The sequence below is a fragment of the Oncorhynchus masou genome, chromosome 15 (assembly GCF_036934945.1).
Source record: "Oncorhynchus masou masou isolate Uvic2021 chromosome 15, UVic_Omas_1.1, whole genome shotgun sequence".
Classification (NCBI taxonomy): domain Eukaryota; kingdom Metazoa; phylum Chordata; class Actinopteri; order Salmoniformes; family Salmonidae; genus Oncorhynchus; species Oncorhynchus masou.
Genome location: NC_088226.1, coordinates 42,445,881 through 42,471,629, shown reverse-complemented (window position 1 = coordinate 42,471,629; position 25,749 = coordinate 42,445,881). Strand labels below are relative to the sequence as shown.

At 40.3% G+C, this 25,749-nt stretch overlaps 1 protein-coding gene across 2 annotated transcripts in view; it reads right to left on the bottom strand.

The window, feature by feature from the left end:
* Positions 1-24,803, bottom strand: part of LOC135556268 (zinc finger protein 644-like) — a 53,963-nt gene extending 29,160 nt beyond the window's left edge. The window contains exons 1-2 of one of the 2 annotated variants that reach the window (XM_064989331.1): positions 24,639-24,803; positions 21,013-21,062 (exon numbers count right to left, since the gene is read on the bottom strand). The gene's annotated coding sequence lies outside the window, so the exon portion shown is untranslated. Of the gene's footprint in view, positions 1-17,456; positions 17,533-21,012; positions 21,063-24,638 lie in introns of those variants that run through there. The other variant, XM_064989332.1, reaches the window with a different exon arrangement.
* Positions 24,804-25,749: the final 946 nt, after the last annotated feature.

Genomic DNA, 25,749 nt, shown 5'->3' with positions numbered 1-25,749 from the left:
TTCAAAGGAACTTAAAAATGTTTTCTTGCCCATTCCCCCTCTGAGTGGCACACACACAATCCATGTCTCAATTCTCTCGAGGCTTAAAAATTCTTCTTTAACCAGTCTCCTCCCATTCATCGACACTGATTGAAGTGGAGTGGCATTATTAAGGGATCATAGCTTTCACCTGGTCAGTCTATGTCATGGAAAGAGCAGGTGTTCTTAATGTTTTGTATATTCAGTGTATATCACATTTATTACAGTGATGAAACATTTTTATTTCAATTTTGTGTCAAAACTAAAGAAAACATTTCTGTCGCTCCATTCATAGACACATCAATCATATTGTGTCCCTGAAATGGCTCAAATCTTACGTGAACAGCCTGAAACGTCATTAAACAAAGAAAGAGCCAGGCTTAACATCAGCAGAGAATCAGTGTTAAAGGCTTTGAGTTTTGGGTGTCTAAGGGAATTCCCTCTCCCCAACTGGGACCAGTCAACCAGACCAGTTCAACCGCTAGAGCTGTCTGGATGGATCAACAGACAGCCACCCATCCCCATGCAGTATATCTATGCCTCCACCTTCACCGGGAGAGAAAACCCACAACTGAACCAGGCGGGGCCGTGGCCCCGCAAGTGCTGCAGCAGCTCCACAACTTCCTCAGCTAATGGGAACTATTGATTTACTTGACACAATGGGAATTTATGAAGCCGCCTCTCAAGTGTGAGAAGAGTATCAAAGCCCACGGCTCAAAACAAACAGGCAGAGATTCAGCCTGACACAGTCCCAAGGAGAGGAGAGCATAGTGTTGTTCAGCCACAATTCCACAGCGAGGAGGAAAGGTTTGGTTCAGTTCACATTCTGGAGAGTAGTCTAAAGTCTACTGTACCACATAGACCAAGATACACCTTATATTTTGGCAAAGGATGGGGTAAGCTTTTGAGGCATTTAGAAGTTATATACTTCAAAAAAATCAATAGTTAATACCACAGATTGCACCTTTACCCACACAGACCCATACAAAGACACAAGAGAAAGGCCCAAAACATTTAGTGTAGCCTACAACCTTCCTAATAGTCTATGGAAATAATTCACTAGTTTCAAGTTTTATTACTCCTATGTACAGGATACACATGGTATACATTACACAGTCCAGAGAAATGCTTACTTGCAGGTTCCTTTTCATCAATGCAACAACAATAGTAAATAATAAAAGATAAGAATACAAACATAAAGTAAATGGCTCGGTAAAACAGAATAAACTTTTAGCACAAGTATAATACAGGAAGGCACAATTTATAGTCCAGTATTTACACGTATTTTGGGGAAGTGGGGATTAGGGGGCAGTGTTTCGCAGTAATAATAATAGTCTGTTGTAGTCAGGTGTGTGTGTGCGTGCGTGCGAGATTCCGTGTGTGTGTTAAGGTTCAGACAACTACAGCTATTCAGTAACTATTGTAAATTTAGAGCTCCCAATATTAGTTGACAATACATTCAATGGTGCTTGCATTCACAAAGGGAATAAAGTGGACAGTTTCATCCATGACATTTGGCTTGATTAAGTGAATATTTATTATCCAGATGGTCATTACCTTTTGGTGACAAACTATCATAATGGCATCCACTGTCTCTTTTGGGGTGTGATTGTGTACGCCTGTATCCTGATTCGGTGTGATTATGTATGCCTGTATCCTAAACAGACACACTCAGTCCTGTCAGCCTGAATCGTTATAATGTGTTTACAGAAAGCCTTTGATAACCAAACAATGTCATCCGCTGCTAGAGTAACAAGACATATATATGTATTTGACTCAAATGGTTCTAATTAGAAGATATGCATGAGTCACTGGCTACCTCCCAAATGGCACCCTATTTCCTATATAGTGCACTAGTTTTAATCAGAGCCATATACCATTTAGGAAATAGCAAGTCATTTGGGACTCAACCACCACCGTTATGGTTAAAAAATGATCTATTAATAACTGAAAGGCCTATGATCTAAAATGGGTTCTGAATGTTTATTATTTGGACGCAGTAATCAAAGGTTCAGAAGAATGTATGAATTAAGTGACACTGCACTTTAAGCCGGTGTTTTGAGGATAAATTGTCACGGGTGTTGTTAGGTCCGAGACGAAGTCCATTCGGAAGGTATTCAGACCCCTTGACTTTTTCCACATTTTTTACATTACAGCCTTATTCTAAAATGGATTTAAAAAATAAATAAAAATCCCTCATCAACCTACACACAATACACCATAATGAAAAGCAAAAACAGGTTTAAATAAATCTTTGCAAAAGTATGAAAAATAAAAAAGTATTAAGACCCTTTACTCAGTAATATATCCCATTTAGCAGACGCTTTTGTCCAAAGCGACTTACAAGTCGGCTGGGGCCACTACTTTTACATATGGGTGGCCCCAGCGGGAATAGAACCCACGACGCTTGGCGTTGCAAGCGCCATGCTCTACCGACTGAGCCACACAGGACCTGTGTTTCCAGTGATATCATCAACCAATTGGTAGGCAATCAATGATGTTGCTCTTGCTGCGGGCGATTCCCTGATCCACCTCTACGCAGACGACACCATTCTGTATACTTCCGGCCCGTCCTTGGACACTGTGCTATCTAACCTCCAAACGAGCTTCAATGCCATACAACACTCCTTCCGTGGCCTCCAACTGCTCTTAAACGCTAGTAAAACCAAATGCATGCTTTTCAACCGTTCGCTGCCTGCACATGCACGCCCGACTAGCATCACCACCCTGGATGATTCCGACCTAGAATATGTGGACATCTATAAGTACCTAGGTGTCTGGCTAGACTGTAAACTCTCCATCCAGACTCATATCAAACATCTCCAATCTAAAATCAAATCTAGAGTCGGCTTTCTATTTCGCAACAAACCTCATTTGGCCGCCTTTCCTTCCAGTTCTCTGCTGCCTGTGACTGGAACGAATTGCAAAAATCGCTGAAGTTGGAGACTTATCTTCCTCACCAACTTTAAACATCTGCTATCTGAGCAGCTAACCGATCGCTGCAGCTGTACATAGTCCATCGGTAAATAGCCCACCCAATTTACCTACCTCATCCCCATATTGTTTTTATTTATTTACTTTTCTGCTCTTTTGCACACCAGTATCTCTACCTGCACATGACCATTTGATCATTTATCACTCCAGTGTTAATCTGCTAAATTGTAATTATTTGCCTACCTCCTTATGCCTTTTGCACACAATGTATATAGACTCTTTTTTTCTACTGTGTTATTGACTTGTTTATTGTTTACTCTGTTCACACTGCTATGCTTTATCTTGGCCAGGTCGCAGTTGTAAATGAGAACTTGTTCTCAACTAACCTACCTGGTTAAATAAAGGTGAAAAAAAAGAAAAGAAAAACTTGACGCTTGGCATTCAGGCCAAAGGGTTCAATCTTGGTTTTCATCAGACCAAAGAATCTTGTTTCTCATGGTCTGAGAGTGCTTTAGGTACCTTTTGGCAAACTCCAAGTGGGTTGTCATGTGCTATTTACTGAGGAGTGGCTTCCGTCTGGCCACTCTCCCATAAAGGCCTAATTGGTGGAGTGCTGCAGAGATGGTTGTCCTTCTGGAAGGTTCTCCCATCTCCACAGAGGAGCTCTGTCAGAGTGACCATCAGGTTTTGGTCACCTCCCTGACCAAGGCCCTTCTCCCCTGATTGCTCAGTTTGGTGGGCGGTCAGCTGCAGTAAGTCTTGGTGGTTCCAAACTTCTTCCATTTAAAAATGATGGAGGCCACTGTTCTTGGGGACCTTTAATGCTGCAGAAATGTTTTGGTCCCTGTCCCCAGATCTGTGCCTTGACACAATCCTGCCTCGGAGCTCTAAGGACAATTCCTTCGACCTCATGGCTTGGTTTTTGCTCTGACATGCACTGTCAACTGTGGGACCATATATATTGACAGGTGTGCAGTTTCCAAATCATGTCCAATCAATTGTTCTGACCACAAGTGGACTCCAATCAAGATGTAGAACCATCTCAAGGATGATCAATAGAAACAGGATGCACCCAAGCTCAATTTCGAGTCTCATAGCAAAGGGTCTGAAAATGTATGTACATTTCTTTGTCATTATGGGGTATTGTGTATAGACTGAATAGGGGGGATTTTTTAAATGCAGTTTAGAAAAAGGCTGTAACGTAACAAAATGTGGAAAAAGTCAACGGGTCTGAATACTTTCCGAAAGCACTGTATGTCCTACACCAGCTTCGAGGGCATTATCACTTTTATACAAAGGGTTACCAACATATTCAAATACCAATTGACCCATTTTCATTACAAATGTTATTTTGATGAAATTATTCATACTATTTCATTCTTCCACAAGATATAGTCCTGACACAAATCTAGGATTGCTACCAAGCTAGCTGGTTGTTTGTTCTATCGGTGTGGTTGATTGAGAAGCGACCCAGTCGTTCGTTCTGAATGTTCCATTGGCATACTGGCTGGCAACGTTCTTATCCTTTGCTTGCTAGCTAGCCAACTAGCAAGCAAGCGATGTACTGGGATGTACACTACAGCCCAGTACATCACTGGGGCCAAGCCTCCTGCAATCCAGGACCTACAATACCAGTCAAAAGAAACGACAGAGCATCATTACTTTAAGACATGAAGGTCAATCAATACGGAAAATGTCAAGGACTTTGAATGTTTCTTCAAGTGCAGTCGCAAAAACCATCAAGCGCTATGATGAAACTGAGGATCGCCACAGAAAAGGAAGACCCAGAGTTACCTCTGCATTAGAGGATAAGTTCATTAGAGTTACTAGCCTCAGAAATTAAAGCCCAAATAAATGCTTCACAGAGTTCAAGTAACAGACACATCTCAACATCAACTGTTCAGAGGAGACTGAGTGAATCAAGCCTTTTTAATTTTTTTTTACCTTTATTTAACCAGGCAAGTCAGTTAAGAACAAATTCTTATTTTCAATGACGGCCTGGGAACAGTGGGTTAACTGCCTGTTCAGGGGCAGAACGACAGATTTGTACCTTGTCAGCTTGGGGGTTTGAACTCGCAACCTTCCTGTTACTAGTCCAACGCTCTAACCTCTAGGCTACCCTGCCGCCTTCATGATTGAAATTGCTGCAAAGAAACCACCAATAATAAGAAGAGACTTGCTTGGGCAAAGAAACATGATGGACATCAGACAGATGGAAATCAGTCCTTTGGTCTGATTAGTCCAAATTTGAGATTTTAAGTTCCAACTGCCATGTCCTTGTGAGACCCAGAGTAAGTGAACGGATGAGTGGTTCCCACTAAGAAGCATGGATTAGGAGTAGCGATTAGGAGTGGTTCCCACTGTGAATTATGGAGGAGGAGGAGGTGTGATGGTGCTTTGCTGGTGACACTGTCTGTGATGTATTTAGAATTCAAGGCACACTTAACCAGCATGGCTACCACAGCATTCTGCAGCAATACGCCATCTTTTTTTACAAAGAAGGAGATTGATGAAGTGATGCATCAGATGACCTGCCCTCCCCATCACCCGACCTCAACCCAATTGAGATGATTTGGGATGAGTGAGACTGCAGAGTGAAGGAAAAGCAATTAACAAGTGCTCAGCATATGTGGGAACTCCTTCAAGACTGTTGGAAAAGCATTCCAGGTGAAGCTGATTGAGAGGATGCCATGGGTGTGCAAAGCTGTCATCAAGGCAAAGGGTGGCATCTTTGAAGAATCCCAGAATTTGTTTAATACTGTTTTGGTTACTACATGATTCCATGTATTATTTCATAGTTTTGATGTCTTCACTATTATTCTACAATGTAGAAATGTACAATAAAGAAAAACCTTTGAATGAGTAGGTGTGTCCAAACTTTTGACTGTATATACCAGGCGGTGTCAGAGAAAGGCCCAAAAAATTATCAGTCACCCAAGTCATAGACTGTTCTCTCTGCTACCGCACGGCAAGCAGTACAGGAGCACTAAGTCCAGGTCCAAAAGGCTCCTTAACAGCTTCTACCCTTATGCCATAAGACTGCCGAACTATTAATCAAATGGCAACCTGGACTATATACTTTGACACACCCCCCCCTTTTATTTTTACACTGCTGCTAATCACTGTTTATTATCTAAGCTTAGTCACTTTACCCCTACCTACATGTAAAAATGACCTCAACTTACCTTTACCCCCACACATTGACTCTGTACCGGTACCCCCTGCTATTAGCCTCGTTATTTTATTGTGTTACTTTTTATTTTATTTTTTACTTTATTTAGTAAATATTTGCTTAACTCTATTTTCTTAAAAAGTGCATTGTTGGTTAAGGGCTTGTAAGTAACCTGCTGTGAGTAACCTTACAATATGCGCCGAACCTGCTGTGTTCGGTGCATATGACAAATCAAATTGGATTTGAACTATGGACAGAATAAAGTAGCAGCATTTGCATTTGTTTTAGCTGTTTTCTAGTGACATTTATTTGGATACATCCATAACAATGAGCTAATGAGGCGCAATTTCGCCTGCATAGGACACTGTTGTTCAGAGAGGAGCTAGCCAAAAACACAGCTAACACAATCACTTCAAACTGAAGCTGGAAAGACTACAAACCTGCTACACTTAATTTCATTTGACCTTTTTTCAATTGACCTTTTTTTTGTATATATGATACCAAAATGATACCAGCTGATTCATGATTTTGACTGGCTGAGAAACGCTGCCTGCCTGTCTGTCTTGTCCAGACTCCCAACACATTCATTACTATGGGACAGCTGAAGATTGAATTTGAATATTGAAACAATGTTGCAAATATCGGAGACAGACAGCAAGGTTTATACAAATCTCCGCTGTTGAAAATGAAATGTTAGTCTAAAAGAAATGTGAGATAATGTCTAGATACTTTTTATAAAGTTTATAAAGTGCCTGGCTGGGCTGATGAGACAGTAGATTGCGCAGTCAAATGGAACAGAGTAAATAGATATTTTAACATCATAGATTTAGCCGGTGGTAACTTGTGGAATAGACACCGGCTGGAATGCGGTTTTAACCAATCAGAATTCAGGATTAGACCCACCCGTTGTATAACAGAATAATAGAACATGCCTCGAGCTTTCTTTCTCTTCTATGGAAAAATAACAAAAACAGCTAGAAAGAAACCCTGATTACACACACAACGATGGCAATAGTGACGTAAAGTTGTAGCAATGTTCTCAAATTTGACTAGCCAGATACATGCTCTGAGAGCAAGCACCGAATTTCACTTACCAAAATAATAAAAGTCCGGTCAGTCCAAACCGAGTGGACACGTATTCTCTCAATGAGAGAACACTAAGAAGCATGACTAAAAAAACACACAACCCTCTCACCCCTCACCCCAAACCTTCCCATGCCCACTATCCAAAAAACAGACGAGAATAAATGAAACGGCTGTGATGGGTAGATTTACTGAGGAAAAAAAAGGTGTAGAGAGAACATTGGGAGTGATAAAAGAGGAGAGGGAGCGAGTGACAGTTGGGTTAAGACAGAAGTCATGTTCAATAGCAGGTAGCAACATCAAACGCTTGAGTTCACAGGGAACCTATGCAACCTTGTCTAGCAGGAGGATTTTCTGTTGTGTGGAGGAGATTATATCTGTTCAAACCGCTGACACGGCCTCATTTGCTGCCCGTAGTGTTAGAGGGGGGATTAAACGATATAAACTTTGAAGCTTTAAACAATACCTTTCAAAATTAAATGGATTAAGGGAGGGATGTCTGATGGGGATTTCCCTGGGCTTTGTTAGTTTTAAACTTCTCTCCTTTTTAAGGAGAAAGGAGGAGAAGGGGGAAAAAAAGAGGTATGAGGTTTCTCAGGCATTCATGTGACGGTTTTAATGAGTTCTCTCTCTCACGTTGAGGAGGAGGCCAGGGCCAGTGGCCACAGAGGAGCTGTTTCTGTGTATGTCCCAAATGGCACCCTATTCCCTACATAGTGCACTACTTTTGACCAGAGCCCCTATGGGTCCTGGTCAAAAGTAGTGCGCTATATAGGGAATAGGGTGCCATTCGGGACGCAAACACAGTGAACACTCTAGCAGACAGATGGCCTCATAAACATCATATCTGCTCTGTTTAGATACACGCACACCAATCCACCCAATACTGAGAGGAAAGGACTCACTAACCAAAGCATTGCCGCCAGACTCATCTACTTGGCTGGTTCTGGCAAGCTGTGCAGTGCTGTTCATGCCTGTTGAAAGTGGCACATTTCCATTTATTACTGTGTTTGTTGCCCCCTTCATGACAATATGCATGAGCTGTTCATTCACCTGTTTTGAATATGTGATGTACACTTAGATGTAGAGATTGCATTGGTAGCTATGCTACTTTTGTAAAAAAAAAAAAAAAAAAAAAATTGTAGTATGGATGTTGGCTTTTATTAAATGTGATGATTACCATATACTCTAGAGCTTACTATATATAAATAGTTTGGGGGTATATGCATGATACAGTTGCTATGATTATGATTGGGCATGCTCAGATTGCACCCTGTCATTTTTGGTTGAGATGGAATCCCCCAAAAATGTAGGCCAATCAAACTTTGTCGCTACCGCTTTGCTTTAGACAGACACGTGACCAATCACATGAAAGAGAAGTCAGTGTCAAACTTCTCTCCAAACGGAGGACAGGCTCCTCTCTCTCTCTGCCGAGTGAGCAGACATCAGTACGCTTAAATCTGGAGAAATGTCAAGCGTTGCACACATCAGGATGAAACACCTCTCATTACCTTTCTTTAAAAACATAATATGAATATCTGGCTCCGTAAGTCGTACAGAGTACATGGCAAGCATGGATCAGGCAGAACAGGGTATACCAAGGACCTCTCACTAGCTTGCTATAGTACAAAGCAACCCAAACTCAATTGATTTATCATTATCAATTAAACAGAACATTGTCCTGATTTAAAGTACTTTTGACTTTTAAATATGTGTGTTGTCCAATATATATTCTGCCGTTTTAAAATTCTTCCAGCAATGTGTGTGTTCTCCAGCTAAATAATGTGTAATCTATCAGGGCGTTAGAGTGTTGCTACATTGCTACTGTGTTGCAGCTGAGCTAAACTATATGGCTGACCAGAAGTGGGGATGTGGTTCTTAGTCCTAGCTAGGCCCATAACCAATAAGCAAATTCTCTGCAACATCTCACAACATTAATAACAACTGGGCCTGAACTGTTCCACTGGCTAGAAGGAAGGGATATGGCTTTCCCATTCCAAAGAAAGCAATAACATAATAAAATACACCTAGATATAGCCAGGGATACATAGTAAGCAAACAGAAACCTGTCTAATCAAACCAAATGGGTGGTCAGAGACACTGAGCAACTTGAACGCACTGACCCTGACATCACTGGGATTCCCTCTTGTCATTTCTCAAGGTCCACCTATCTAAGCTGTGCATACACACATACTGAAACACACAGACACACACCTACACATCACCCTCACACTCACATACCACCCCCCCACACACACACACCGAGAGACAAACACACAAACGTAACATGAATATTCAGTCATGGTTGTCAATTGCACCTTTCTTGCGTGGATCAAGGAGTGGCCTTGCACCAGGGGTCCTATACCAGGACCAGTCATTAACATGGGACTGCCACTCCATCAGCCCAGCCTCCAAATAAATCAAAGGGTCGGCCGGGGAAGAAAAGAGGCTAATATTTCCTCAATAACCCCAGAGAGGCTCCATGGAGAGATGCAAATTGCCTCCCAGGAGACCCAAGGGGGATGTGGAGGAGAAGGGAAGCTGGCTGGGAGGCACCGCACTGGGGAAGCTAATGAGTATAATGGTAAATGTATACAAGGAGAGGTGGAGGAGAGTAGAAGAAAGCCCTCTCTATTCATACCAATTAATATAATCTTATCAATGGAGGTACACCGTGGAGAGGTGGGGAGGGCTGGCATATATGGTCTAACCCTTAGCCACTGATCACAGGCGAGGGTTCAACACAGACACACTCCCCATATCCACCTCCTGAGCATGTGTATTATTCAACACAGCCTGTCAGGCCTGGGGGGGGGAGGGGGTTAAGGAGATTTCTCTTTTTAACTCCCCTCTCCTCTCCAGATCAAAACAAATCAGATCAAATCAAAGAGGTTCACAAATGTTCCTTTTTTTTTAGGAGTGAATGATCCCCCATTGTTCTGAGATCTTATCTTTTATATTACGGGATGTGGCAACGTTACAACTGTACTAAATACCACTGTAAGTGGTCTTCTTAAACCTGTAATCTGTGCTTTTGAATGTAGATGAATGAATTATATACAGGGGTTTATGGCATCTATTGCTAATACGTGGTATGACGATATAACTTCATGTATTATTATGCTGCTTTAAGAGTGATTGCATCAGTGTGTACACATGCAGAAAAAAACATCCACAGAATAAGGATTTTGTGAAAAATTATTTGATCTTCCATTCCTTTTATTTATTTATTTCATTCGTTTGTTTGTTATTTTCTTCTCACTAACTTTCTCTTTTATTAACCGAAGCCGCGGGATTCATTTCAAGTTGACTTTTCAAAGACTCCCACTCTGCTGTTCCCCAGGCAGTGTTTTCACCAACAGCATTAGGTTTACACACAATGCACACCTGATCTTGAAGCCCTCAACACATTTTCAACTCTGACGACTCAGCTTATTAGTTTATTACCGTTAAATCACTATCAAAGACAAACATGAGTGAGTCTTTCGAAACTGTAACATAGAGCTTGTTCAAAATATTTCCCTCTCTTAACAATTCAGTTTATTACTATCAATCATTCATGTCAACCCAGTTGAACATGCATATCTGTAAGACACACACCCTTCATCAGTTTCTGTTTACATACTACATGTCTTTTCAGATCTATGCATCTTTAATTCAATAGAGCAGGCTATAAGCAATAAAGCAGAGATTTACCAAACTGTCAATTACCTCAAGTCATCAGATAACTGAGTACTGGTATTAACATTAATCAATGACTGTTGTACTCACATGGGCGCACTAGACAGATTTGTATCGTGAGAGGTATATCACCGTAACCTGATCACATGTATGTGAACCTCTTCCAATACCAACCGAGACCAACAGATGGCTCTGCTGCAACCTTCCTGTCCTGTACAACACCGGTGGACTGGACACAGCACTTCACCTGGCAGAGACTCCACACACTATGAAACACTAGAAGACTGAACTGTGAGTCAGCAAGGTACTGTGTACTTCATTCTATATAAGTGATAAAGAATAACTGTACCAATGGAGGAAAACAACATCTATTTTTACTCCTATCTTCATACTATCACATATTAAGTCCAAAGATCTGAGTAGGATGCTGTCATTTACCAGATAACAGTCCTTCAATGCAATTTTATTAGAATGTATAATAGAACCTCCCTGCATTCAGAATAATGAGGTTTCCAGCAGTTTAGTACAGCAGCATTAGCATGGACAGCTGACTGTGTGGACGTCTTACCCCTCTTAAGAAGTGAATACTCAAATCAGAACAGGACTTAGTTTAAGGGAGCATTTGCACTGTCCTAAAAAGGACAAAAAAATCCTTCAAAAACATAAAATGAAATAAAGTCCCTGATCTATCCTTCTGAAGGTCATTTATAAATATAGATGAGCAGAACGTGTCCAGAAGGAGCTGATTGGATGAGGATTTGTCTCCCTGAGATGGTTGAGAGGAGAGAAAGGAAGGTTAATCACGATGAAACTACCCATAGGTATAATGGTAGATTTAGAATGCCATACTTCATTCACTGTACCCATATAAACCTTAGCATCAGCATAATTGTAGCTAACCTGTGTACCCCTACACTCAAATCTCTAAAATATCACATCAAACTAAAGAATAAATGGTCAATTTAATGAGGATGACCACAACCTTGATAGATATCACAGAACGGTCCAGCTGCCTTGTTACTAATGTAGTGGCAAACTTCTGACTTCATCCTTTCAATCAATACAGACAGAGGATTTACATTTTTGGTTAATTGGCGCTCAATGAGTGAATAGCTTCTACATCAATAGAATATTCTTGCGGCCTTGGTCGGATCGATCCTGGAATCTGCCCAAGCATTTACAAACATGTATTTTCCAACTTGGCCTTCTTGTCTGTGGTCTAGCATGTGGTTACGTTTGGATTACATTTTGTGGTCACATCATTTTGTGGATTACATTATTGCTACAGAATGGAAATACGAATGATTGAAAAATCACTAAATGTACCTGTAAATATTATGTGCATTCAACATACTGAAGAGGTATCTATTTCAGTCATAAGTAAAACATTGTATACAGTTAACATCTTAGAAAGAGTTTAATTTAGTATGGAAAACAAGGAAGTGTCCATCAGTTTTCTCTGAAATATTGAGAAGGAACAAAATGGATCGTCTTGTAAGGACTGCCTTCACTGTTGTCAAACAAATACCTGTCTTACAATGATAGACTGCAATGACAAATCAAAAATAGTAATGAATCACTTATTATTAGGTGCTTTCTATAATGCTTGCTTATGCTGTGGGCCATTGTTCATCGAGGCTTGTGATTCAACTCCTCTGAATAAGGGGTCCAAGCATTAGTGATCATAGTGTGCCCCTTAGTGGTGGGAACGCTCTGTAACCTGACAGAGCTGTTGGAGGACAACAGCCCGAGAGGCTGGATTTGTAGAAACACTTCAACAGGCCTGTGTTACTGGAGTGGCCAGTGAGGTTAGGGGTCAAAACCCCAGCAGACCTGCTAGGGGCCAGGGCCCTCTCTCTACACATGATGCACTATATAGTCCCTGTGGGGGACCAACAGGGAACATTGTGAATGTTATGAGTAGATCACATTACCTGGGATATAGATCAAACATACCATAAAATAAAATATAATATTCATTTCAATATTACTAGATCACACACAGAGCCTTCAGAAAGTATTCATACCCCTTGACCTATTCCACGTTGTGTTGCGATACAGCCTGAATTTAAAATGGATGAACCTTTTACTGCAGCGTTCTAAATCAGAGTATTTATTGTTAGTCTTTAACAAATCTATTTTGAAACAAAAGTATACACCTCACACATATGGTTATGGGCTTAAAAAAAGAAGACACCTGTACCATGTCAGATATAGAGATGAAATGTATTCAATTTTGAGTTTGCATCCCAATATTACACTTTATATACATTACAGAAGACTGATATATAACAAACTTAAATAATGATTACTAATTTGGAACTTCTGAAAAATATTTTTAACATTCCACCAGTAGAGGGCAATTTGGTCATTTGACTCCAGGAAATGGATATATAGATTTTTTTCTCACCCATTTATAAACAATACCACAATGACAAAGTGAGAAAACATGTTTTTAGAAATCTTTGCAAATTGATTGAAACTGAAATACCTCATTTACATAAGTATTCACATGCTGAGTCAATACATGTTAGAATCACTTTTGGCAGTGATCAAAGCTGTGAGTCTTTATGGGTAAGTCTCTAAGAGCTTTGCACACCTATTGTACAATATTTGCCCATTACTGTTTTCAAAATTCTGAAGTTCCGTCAAATTGGCTGTTGATCATTGCTAGACAACCATTTTCAGGTTTTGCCATAGATTTTCAAGACGATTTTAGTCAAAACTGTAACTAGCCCACTCCGGAACATTTAATGTCATCTTGGTAAGCAACTCCAGTGTATATTTGGCCTTGTGTTCTCGGTTATTGTCCTGCTTAAAGGTGAATTTGTCTCCCAGTGTCTGTTGGAAAGCAGACTGAACCAGGTTTTCCTTCGGGATTTTGCCTGTGCTTAGCTCTATTCCATTTATTTTTATCCTAAAAAAAACTCCCTACTTCATGCCAATGACAAGCATACCCATAACATAATGCAGGCACCACCATACTTGATGTGTTGTGTTGGATTTGCCACAAACATAACACTTTGTATTCAGGAAATAAAGTGAATTTCTTTGCCAAATGTTTTGCAGTTTTACTTAGGTGCCTTATTGCAGACATGACACGTTTTGGAATATTTTTTATTCTGTACCCGCTTCCTTCTTTTCACTCTCTCATTTAGGTTAGTATTGTGGAGTAACTACAATGTTGTTGATCCATCCTCAGTTTACTCCTATCACAGCCATTAAACTTTGTAACTGTTTTAAATCCCTGAGTGGTTCCCTTCCGCTCTGGCAACTGAGTTAGGAAGGACACCTGTATCTTTATAGTGACTGGGTGTATTGGTACACCATCCAAAGTGTAATTAATAACAGCACCATGCTCAGAGGGATATTCAATGTCTGCTTTTTGTTTTTTGTCATTGGAAAACCTCCCTGGTCTTTGTGGTTGAATCTGTGTTTGATATTCACTGCCCGACTGAGGGACCTTACAGATAATTGTATTTGTGTGTTACAGAGATGAGGTAGTCATTCAACAATCATGTTAAACACTATTATTGCACACAGTGAGTCCACGCAACTTATTGTGTGACTTTTTAAGCACATTTTTACTCCTGAATTTATTAAGGCTTGCAATAGACTCGAGACATTGGGACATTTCATTTTTTATTAGTTTGTAAACATTTCTGAAAACATAATTCCACTTTGACATTATGGGGTATTATTTTGTGTAGGCCAGTTTTTCTTCAATTTAATAAATGTTAAATTCAGGCTGTAATAAATCTAATAACACCCAGCTATATTATAAGAACTGTTCATACATCTGAGCTACAGCTTCAGGTATTATGGCAGTATGTTTGGAGAGATAGAACTGTGCCTCATAATTATCACATCTCGACAAAACGCATTCACATTATTGTGTGTTCAAATCCCTTTCCTTCATATAAATATTATCAATCATGCATAACTTGTTCAATTTTTTTAAATTGAATATAATAGCTACATTTATACAGGTATGCAAAGTTATGGTTAATACTTAGTTCAGCACAAAATACAATCGTATACAGTACCAGTCAAAAGTCTGACCACAACAACTCATTCAAGGGTTTTTCTTTATTTGTACTATTTTCTACATTGTAGAATAATACCGAAGACATCAAAACAATGAAATAACACATATGGAATCATGTAGTAACCAAAAAAGTGTTAAACAAATCAAAATATTTGAGATTCTTCAAAGTAGCCACCCTTTGCCTTGATGACAGATTTGCACACTTGGCATCAACCAGCTTCACCTGGAATACTTTTCCAACAGTCTTGAAGGAGTTCCCACATATGCTGAGCACATGTTGGCTGCTTTTCCCAACTCACACCAACCCATCTCAATTGGGTTGAGATCGGGTGATTGTGGAGGCCAGGTCATCTGATGTAGCATTCCATCACTTACACAGCCTGGGGGTGTGTTGGCTCATTGTCCTGTTGAAAAACAAATGATAGTCCCACTATGCGCAAACCAGATAGGATGGCGTATTGCTGCAGAATGCTGGGGTAGCCATGCTGGTTAAGTGTGCCTTGAATTCTAAATAAATCACAGACAGTGTCACCAGCAAAGTACCCCCACACCATCACACCTCCTCCTCCATGCTTCACAGTGGGAACCACACACGCGTCATCCGTTCACCTACTCTGCGTCTCGCAAAGACACAGCGGTTGGAACCAAACATCTCCAATTTGGAGACCAAAGGATAGATTTCCACTGGTCTAATGTCTATTGCTCGTGTTTCTTGGACCAAGCCAATCTCTTCTTCTTATTGGTGTCCTTTAGTAATGGTTTCTTTGCAGAAATTCGACCATGAAAGAAAGCCTAATTTACGCAATCCCCTCTGAACAGTTGATTTTGAGATGTGTCTGTTACTTGAACTCCGTGAAGCATTTATTGGAGCTGCAATTTCTGAGGCTGGTAACTCTAATGAATGTATCCTCTGCAACAGGCAGTCCTCATGAGAGCCAGTTTCATCACAGCACTTGATGGTTTTTGAGACTGCACTTGAAGAAACTTTCACAGTTTTTGACATTTTCCCGGATTGACTGACCATGTCTTAAAGTAATGATGGACTGTCATTTCTCTTTGCTTATTTGAGCTGTTCTTGCCATAATATGTACTTGGTCTTTTACCAAAACGGCTATCTTCTGTATACCAACCCTACCTTGTCACATCACAACTGACTGACTGAAATGCATTAAGAAGGAAATAAATTCCACAATTAACTTTTACCAAAGAGCAATGTTAATTGAAATGCACATTCCAGGTGACTACCTCATGAAGCTGGTTGAGAGAATGCCAAGAGGGGGCAAAGCTGTCATCAAGGCAAAGGGTAGTAATTGAAGAATCTCAAATATAAAATACATTTTCATTTGTTTAACACTATTTTGGTTACTACATGATTCTATATTTGTTATTTCAAAGTTTTGATGTCTTCAGTATTATTCTAAAATGTAGAAAAGAGTAAAAATAAAGAAAAACCCCTGGAATAGGTAGGTGTGTCCAAACTTTTGACTGGTACTGTAAATTTTACTAATGGGCAATTCCATGCCAGCAGGAGCGGAAAATATTTATGATATCTCAGATTGTTGAGGCAATTCTCACATTGAAAATTCATTGGGAGGAAGTATGATTGACATGCTATTTACATTAGTATCACAATCCATTTTATAGAAAATTATGATGACAATCATGGACGGTAGATAGCCTAGCGGTTAAAGAGGCCAGCCAGAAATCGGAGGGTTGCAAGTGAGCTGGCAAACAAAGGGTTGCTAAAAGCAAATACTAGATTCCAGTGCCTGATGCTGTGCCCTTGATCAAGGACCTGAACCCCCCCCCCCCCCCCCCACAACAACAACTCCCCGGGCACCCAGTGTGCCAGCACCACTCCAAAAACCTGTATATGTATGTGTCATTCAGAGAGGTTAAGAGCGGAAGTCAAATTGTGATTGGACATTGTGTGCAATTGATTAACAAAAGTTAGTTTGATGTTCATCATGATGAAAGTGTCCATTTTAGGCCCTTTTTAGACCTATACATGCCTCCTGTGGTACCTTATGATCCGTTGATGACACAAACAACATCGTGTTGTCGTTATAGTCATTATAGTGTGCTCTCAGTGGTGTCATGCACCTATTAATTTAGAAGGGGTATGAAGTACATTAGGATGGAAGGGGGTGGTGTGCCCCCTTCTGGAAGTTGGAGAATTTTGCATTGTTCAAACACCTGAAACAGCTTTTTCCTGAAATATAAACCCATAATCATTATCCCTAATTCTATATACAAAAATATGTATATTTTTCTGCATAGGTAATCTTAGTTAAGATAATTAAACAAGCTACTCTAACTTGATTTATAATCTGAAATGGCTTGGTAGCTAGTGATGAGGTTGGAAGATATGGAACCTATCTAGCTGGCTAGCTAAAGTCAATTTCATAAGAATTGATTGGTGGCTAGTATTACAGAGAAACAATCCACGCATGTTTTAATTATTCATCAAGAAAGAATCAATAGGCTACACAGCTTGATCAAATTAATTTACGAACTTACCTCTGGCAGCTAAAATACATTATTGGCAGCTCAAATCAAATGCTGTGTAAGTCACTCTACGCTGTGTGTGTTCTCTTTCACCACCGACAATACTGCACACACTAGAGTAGCCTTGTCCAGTCAGTGTTCCAGGGGGCATGTGCCTGTGTGCCCAATGTGGGCATGATGCCACTGTCTGCTCTAACATGTGGAGTATGTCTAGATTCTGAAATACACATTTTCACATGAATTTATTCAACATTAAAAATATTAACATGAATAAGTTAAACCAGCCCTTTTAGATTGTGTTCATTTTATGACATATTGCTTGGAACAATAAAAAAAGTAAAATAAAATAGTAAATAAAATAAAATAGTAAAAATAAATGTAAAAAATTCTGGGTCACTGTAAAGTCCATGGAGAATAAGAGCACCTCCTCCCAGCTGCCCACTGCACTGAGGCTGGGAAACACTGTCACCACCGATAAATCCAATATAATTGAGAATTTCAATAAGCATTTTTCTACAGCTGTCCATGCTTTCCACCTGGCTACCCCTACTCCGATCAACAGCCCTCCCCCCACAGCAACTCACCCAAGCCTCCCCCATTTCTCCTTCACCCAAATCCAGATAGCTGATGTTCTGAAAGAGCTGCAAAATCTGGACCCCTACAAATCAGCCAGGCAAGACAATCTGGTCCCTCTCTTTCTAAAATGATCTGCCGAAATTGTTGCAACCCCAATTACAAGCCTGTTCAACCGCTCTTTCGTATCGTCTGAGATTCCCATAGATTGGAAAGCAGCCGCGGTCATCCCCCTCTTCAAAGGGGGAGACACTCTAGACGCAAACTGCTACAGACCTATCTATCCTACCCTGACTTTCTAAGGTCTTCGAAAAGCCAAGTTAACCAACTGATTACCGACCATTTCTAATCCCATTGTACCTTCTCCGCTATGCAATCTGGTTTCAGAGCTGGTCATGGGTGCACCTCAGCCACGCCCAAGGTCCTAAACGATATCATAACCGCAATCGATAAGGGACATTACTGTGCAGCCGTATTCATCGACTCTGTCAATCACAACATTCTTATTGGCAGACTCAACAGCCTTGGTTTCTCAAATGATTGCCTTGCCTGGTTTACCAACTACTTCTCTGATAGAGTTCAGTATGTCAAATCGGAGGGCCTATTGTCCGGACCTCTGGTAGTCTCTATGGGGGTGCCACAGGGTTCAATTCTCGGGCTGACTCTCTTCTCTGTATACATCAATGATGTCGCTCTTGCTGCTGGTGATTCTTTGATCCACCTCTACGCAGACGACACCATTCTGTATACCTCTGGCCCTTCTTTGGACACAGTGTTAACTAACCTCCAGGCGAGCTTCAATGCCATACAACTTTCCTTCCGTGGCCTCCAACTTCTCTAAAATGCAAGTAAAACTAAATGCATGCTCTTCAACCGATCGCTGCCCGCACCTGCCCGACCGTCCAGCATCACTACTCTGGACGGTTCTGACTTAGAATATGTGGACAACTACAAATACCTAGGTATCTGGTTAGACTGTAAACCCTCCTTCCAGACTCACATTAACCATCTCCATTCCAAAATTAAATATAGAATCGGCTTCCTATTTCGCAACAAAGCATCCTTCACTCATGCTGCCAAACATACCCTCGTAAAACTGCCCATCCTACCGATCCTCGACTTTGCCGATGTCATTTACAAAATAGCCTCCAACACTCTACTCAACAAATTGGATGCAGCCTATCACAGTGCCATCCGTTTTGCCACCAAAACCCCATATACTACCCACCACTGCGACCTGTATGCTTTTGTTGGCTGGCCCTCGCTTCATACTCGTCGCCAAACCCACTGGCTCCAGGTCATCTACAAGTCTCTGTTAGGTAAAGCCCCACCTTATCTCAGCTCACTGGTCACCATAGCAGCTCCAGCAGGTATATCTCACTGGTCACCCCCAAAGCCAATTCTTCCTTTGGCCGCCTCTCCTTCCAGTTGTCTGCTGCCAATGACTGGAGTGAATTGCAAAAATCACTAAAGCTGGAGACTCTTATCTCCCTCACAAGCTTTAAGCACCAGCTGTCAGAGCAGCTCACAGATCACTGCACCTGTACATAGTCCATCTGTAAATAGCCCATCCAACTACCTCATCCCCATACTGTATTTATTTATTTATCTTGCTCCTTTGCACCCCAGTATCTCTACTTGCACATTCATCTTCTGCACATTCTACCATTCCAGTGTTTAATTGCTATATTGTAATTACTTCTCCACCATGGCCTATTTATTGCCTTACCTCCCTTATCCTACCTCATTTCCACATGCTGTATATAGACTTTCTCTACTGTATTATTGATTGTATGTTTGTTTATTCCATGTGTAACTCTGTGTTGTTGTATGTGGCGAACTGCTTTGCATTTTCTTGACCAGGTGGCAGTTGCAAATGAGAACTTGTTCTCAACTAGCCTACCTGGTTAAATAAAGGTGAAATATATATATACATTTTTAAATAGTCTACAAGTACATACAATTTCCAGAGTGGGCTCTCTTCTAATTCTGAAGTTCTGACGATACATTTTATGAGCACCAACAACACAGTGAATGGTAAAAGGATTCAAAGGGAACTCGTTCTACTGGTGATTTTCTGAACGTGCAATCCTAAAGGATGGCTGTGATTGGTTAAATGACCTATAATGTACATTTCTATGTATACAATGGGTCATTTAGTTATAAGTACCACTGAGCCCACTCTGGAAATGTTATGTATTTAAATAGTATATTGTTGAAAACAATGTGTAAAAATAAGCTAAATCAAAAAAAGGTTGTTCTGATCTATTCATATTTGTAATTCTTTTATTTTACCTTTATTTAACTAGGCAAGTCACTTAAGAACAAATTCTTATTTTCAATGACGGCCTAGGAACAGTGGGTTAACTGCCTGTTCAGGGGCAGAACAACAGATTTGTACCTTGTCAGCAAGGTATTTCAGAATCCACATGCTATAGCACACTGTAGCACACTTTAAGGAGTATATTGACTGTCACACATGTCCTTGTGATTGTCTCCCCCCCCAGGTGTCACTTATTTTCCCTGGTGTATTTATCCCTGTGTTGCCTGTCTCTCTGTGCCAGTTCGTCTTGTATTTCTTTGCCCTTGCCTGTTTTATGGACTCCGTACACGCCTGTCTGACCATTCTGCCTGCCCTGACCCCGAGCCTGCCTGTACCTCTGTACCTCCTGGACTCTGAACTGGTTTTTAGCTTTTGCCTGTCCACGACCATTCCCTTGCCTACCCCTTTTGGAGTGATTAATAAATATCAAAGACTCAAACCGTCTGCATCTGGGTCTCGCCTTGTGTCCTTATAATTGACACCAAGATGTTGTCTGTATCATATACGGTTCACGGATCATAAGATCTTACAGGAGGCATGTATAGGTCTAAAACGGCCCCTTTCATCAAGACTTTCTCAAAAATGGTTTGTGATACAAATGTAAAAAGCATTGTGGAATACCCTAATGCTTATGGTTTACTAATAGATGATTCCAAAGCAGTCATTACTTACCAGTCTATTACAAACCATTGGTTCCACCCTACGGTCTTCTGAAAACCCACCTGTAATAAAGAAATAAACATTTTCTTGATATATTCATACACTAATGTAACACAGTATCATAACTTGCATGATAAAGGTGATACAGAAGTGTTCCCTCAATGGCAGTGTTGGCTACTTAAGTAGCTTCAACAGGACATTTACAAGATTCAATGGTTTGTACTAAGAAAATATTGTCAATGTGTGCCACATCATTCAATCCTTCTGCCCTTATTTCCTTTTGCCACTAATAGTTTCTTTCTATATGTAATGTTCTTAGTACTATATCCTTCCTAAAGAGTACTCAAATCTTATCTCTCTGCAGCTGCTAAATCAGGGCAGTGTACTCCCATTAAAGTAGTCCCTGGCCTCTTCATTTATAGCAGTATGAGTGCCTACAGACTCAGAATGTGTTCCAAATGGCACCCTATTCCCTATATAGTGCACTACTTTTGACCATAACCCTATGGGCCCTGGCTAAGAGTAGTGCACTATATAGGGAATAGCATGCCAATTGTGATGCCGCCTCTGTAAACATGACTGTTTTGCTATGCCGTGCATTCTGGGAATTCTGGCGGCTTGGTTAAAATATTTGACCTTGTTAAGTAACATAAAATCAATTTGCGGTTAACTTGCCTAGTCAATCTGATTTATTGAGTCAAACTGTGAAATCAGTTTACAAGGAATTTGCGGTGTGTGTCTTAAGCCAGAATGTAGATCAAGTTTCATATAAAGTAAATATAATTTGATTTATGTCATAATCATAGCTTATTCTAATATATTATAAATGCTTTGGCATTTGCATGTATTTCAGGTATAGTGTAATTGGGGTACGTTACTCCCATACCTACCAACTGAAAGGTGTTCTTAATGTGGGCCTAATTCATTATATCCTAGCAGTTGCTGTGGCAGATGCCCTTCAAAGTGCAAAGATGTCAGTGTCCTTAAAGTAGGCAACTGCAGGAATCTGTTTCTAGAAAATATGTGTCAATAAACAATGGTTTAGAAAACAGCAGGGCATTCAGAGACATACTCCTCATATAACGCATATCAGATATTGGAATGTAATGGACACAGTGGAGCAAAGTGACATGTATAGAACTACATGCAAATAGGACTTGATTTGTATGATATTCTATCATTAGTATTCAATGAGTGTAGGCTATTACATGACAGCAGAACAAAATAATGTTTTAGACTAGAATAGAACTTTAAGGTGGAACTGACAGCGTTTTCACTACTCTGCAGGTATGAAACAAACAGTCATAATATTAGTCCAAGATATCAAATCCCCAGTTTATGCTATAAAATCAACTTCATAAGAGGTTTTAAAAATAGGTTCTATTTGACAAAAAAATCCATGATGTACAGTAAGACATTGTTGGCTGAATAAATGGATGCAGTTCAATGCATGATTAATATAAGTAGTCCAACAAATATTGCTATCAGGTTGTAAATCACAGTTGGCCTGGTACTTTGTTTGCTGCCTCCACCCATTCGGGACACAATGTAACTACGGCTGGGAATGTCAATTACAATCAAACTAGTAAGGGCAATGATCACAAGTCAGTCATAATGTGGCTCATAGCCTACTGTATCTGTTTATTTAACAAGTTAAAAACACGGAGCCTAACGTTAGCTAACTAGCTAGCTGCTGGGAGGATGTCATGTCATTTGAGGAGTGGATGAGTGAGAGACTTATTCCCTCATATAGTTTCAGTGGCTACAGCTAGAGATACAGGTGTCATTTGGTTAGCTGGCAAGAAATTTGAATCGCTATGCTGAGCTAGCTATGCTGAACTTGAACGACTGTTATCCAGTTAGTATATCTCTTGCGTTCGTAAATTCACTCTGGCTATCTACTCTGATTTCAAAGCACTCTCGTCTTGAGTGTGCCAGAGCGCAGAATAACTGCTGAATTTATGAACGCTCAACACCCGCTGAATATGACCTGTAAACGTCGGCAAAAAAAGTTATTACATTTTTCCGTGCAGCACAGTTAGTCACTAACGCTCTAGATAACATGTAAACGGTCTAACCAGCTCTGCTAGGGTGAGTAAAATGGTCAAGAGTGAGGTGTTCTCTCACTTGTGTCTGGAAGTCGCAAGCAAGCTAACCACCTTTAGCCAGTTAGCTTGGGTGATTGACTGCCGTTGTGAGGAACACTCCGATCAACCCTACACCTCGGGCCTGAGCATCCAGTGTCAATAGTGCAGTGTGCGCTCGGAGAGCGAAACGCTCTCAATTTACCAGCAGACAATCTGACAATGCTCTGAATTTACGAACACAGAGCCCACTCTAACACCCTGGAGGCAATTTACGAGCACACCCTTAGTTGTCAATCAAATGTATTTGGTATCGATCAAATGGGCATGCAGGCAAATTCCCATTCAGTTGTCAAAACGTGCGTTAGGATAAGCATGCATTGGCAGGCAAGCTACAGAAAAACACCATTCCCGATTGTTTATAAGTGCAATTTTGACGGCCAACTAGCTGAAAAGGTTTCAGAGGGTTCATCCAATGTTCCCTCGTTAGAGTTTAGCTCATCTCACTCTTGTTAGTATTAGTTGTTGATCTTGTTGTTATTGATGAGCATAACTGAGGGAAAGCAAGCCTACCTTTTCATGGTTGTTTGATCAATACGTTTCCAAATATGAGAAGACGCTAGTGCTACATATTTGCAGAAATCCATTCTGGTTCATGTTGTGGCTTTTGGCGAATGCATTCTAATGATCTAAAGTTATGCTGTTGCAACTGTCTGTAAAAAAACACAGTCCAGTTCAAAGTAAATTATGGCAGGCCAGTATGGCAAATGGCTTATTTGCATAAAGGCCTCATGTAGCTCTGATTGGCTATGGCTCACTGGTCAGGGTAGACTCTGGTACTGGACAAGACAGGTGTTTTTATTAGGTTTTATTTACGGCAGTGTCTATTAATTGTCCAAATGCACAGCCGCTTTCCCACTCTATATTGCTATAGAATTTTCACAAATGCCTTTACTTCATTCCCAAACATTTTATGAATTTATGGAAATGTGAAAATGGCTACATTCCTACAGAGTAGGCCACAGAAACAAGAAAGAATATATTTAGTAAAAGAAACTAAACACTTTTGGAATGGTGCTCAACTACTGTAGCGGGCGGCAGGTAACCTAGTGGTTAGAGCGTTGGGTCAGTAACCGAAGAATTGATGGATTAAATCCCCGAGTTGACGAGGTAATAATCTGTCGTTCTGCCCCTGAACAAGGCAGTTAACCCACTGTTCCCCGGTAGGCCGTCATTGTAAATAAGAATCTGTTGTTAATAAAGGTTAAATTTAAAAAACTTTTGAAAAACAAACAATACAGTCAGTACTTAAACAATGGAGTGCATACATTTGTGAATGGCAGTCAAATCCACCAGATACGGTCGATTATGAATGTCGAGCCCAGTGTCTTGCGTTAAATCATCTCTATGCCAATATGGTGCCAGTGTGTCCCCGCTATGTTCCCTGCCCAATAAAACCAAGAGCTACCACGAACCTATCAACATGACAACACCCGATACGTCAATATACTAATCAATTGCCTATAGACGTGTTTATAGAAGCATGAAACCTACCTTCCCAATGCAGAAAACAATAATAATTGGAACGTTTGTCATTACACTTGACATTACGTTTTTCGTCCTCCATCCACTACACTGTCGCCATTTTGCTTAAAATTCTGCAGGTTAAACTATAATCTGAGAGGTATTTTCGCAGCGGATAATTTTTTTAAATGTCAGTTGAAGAGCACAGCGCATGGGACTTCTCTCTCGTTGATTCTGCAAAATGCCATGAACATAATGTCATAGAATCTGTATTTTATTCCACTCCTGCTCAATTTAATTGTGGCAATGATCTCAACAAAACGAACCTTCCCCTATTCAAAATATGGATCATCCCAGAACCAGATCACTGTAGAAAAATCGTTGGGTTAAATTGAGCTTGGAAGATGGTCAAACTGTGGGGTGTAGTAGAGTGATACAGTTAACCAACACACACCGTCAAATATTATCATAACACAGTAGAACATTACATTGTAGCCTGACACCATCAAATGTTACATATTACTGTACATAGATTTCACTCAACATTGTATTGGACAGGTAGCCTCTTACAAATCCTCCTGATCTCGCGAGTTTACATTCTATTTGGAAAGAATGTAAGCTTACGTTCTGTTGTGGGCACGAACTATCTTGATCTCGCGATGGTTCGTACGAGGCTTTTGGACAGGTGGGAGTGGGGGGAAAGGACATAATAGCGAAGGGACATTAAGACATTACGTAATCGTTTGAACACTACCCACAAGAGGTTTCTTTCTTTTTTTATTGCAGCTGTCTTGTGGCTAGAATTGGGATCATGCACACTGATGGAGATTTCCAGTCTTTTCGGTGAACCACATCATTTGGCTCCGTTCACGTAAAAGAACCACATCATTTGGCTCCGTTCACGTAAAAGAACCGCATAATTTGCAGCAGTGTAAAGTACTGTAATCACTATCAGTAATACTTAAGTATTTTGGGGGGATATATGTACTTTACTTTACTATTTATATTTTTGACAACTGTTACTTTTACTTCACTACATTCCTAAATAAAATAATTTACTTTTTACTCAATACATTTTCCCTGACACCCGAAAGTATTTGTTACATTTTGAATTGCTTAGCAGGACAGGAAATTTGTAAAA